Raw genomic sequence first — 578 nt, forward strand, 5'->3', positions numbered from 1 at the left:
CCCGCCGGCCTGCGGGCCCCGTCGGAGGGCGAGACTCGCCTAGCTCTGCCCGCAGAGCTGAGCGCCCCTGGAAGATGAATGGCAGCAGATACGACCTGCTCCAGGAAACACCAGGTACCCCTGCGCTCCCCCTGGCACTCACAGCGGCGAGAGTAGCTGCGTAGCCAGCGCTGCAGAGGTTATGTGGATGAAGGGCACTGGCAGCTCCGCCACGGGGGCTCCACCGGGGGTTTGGAGCAGCTGAAATATGCTCATCCCCCACATATGTACTGCTGGTCCCCAGCTAAGGGGACCCCCAAGTCCATGGTTTCTGTTTTGCCGTGCGGCTGTGTGGAGGGAACATGTCTGACTGTGGGTAGCGATGGCTGATGTCCCCGGGCTTGGTTCTGGGCGTCTCAAGAGAGACACCCCAAGGCGGGCGGCACGGTGGAGTGGGTGCTGTGACTCCCTAAGGGAAGAGGTGGTGGAGCCAGGCTGGCGTCCCAGAGACGCCCCGGTGACTGCCTGCAGTCATTGGGAAATGAGTTGGTCATTCTCAGCCCAGTTCCCAGCGTCTGGCATTACCGCCCCGCGCTCGC

This window comes from Phaethon lepturus, unplaced genomic scaffold (assembly GCF_000687285.1).
Source record: "Phaethon lepturus isolate BGI_N335 unplaced genomic scaffold, ASM68728v1 scaffold19986, whole genome shotgun sequence".
Lineage (NCBI taxonomy): Eukaryota > Metazoa > Chordata > Aves > Phaethontiformes > Phaethontidae > Phaethon > Phaethon lepturus.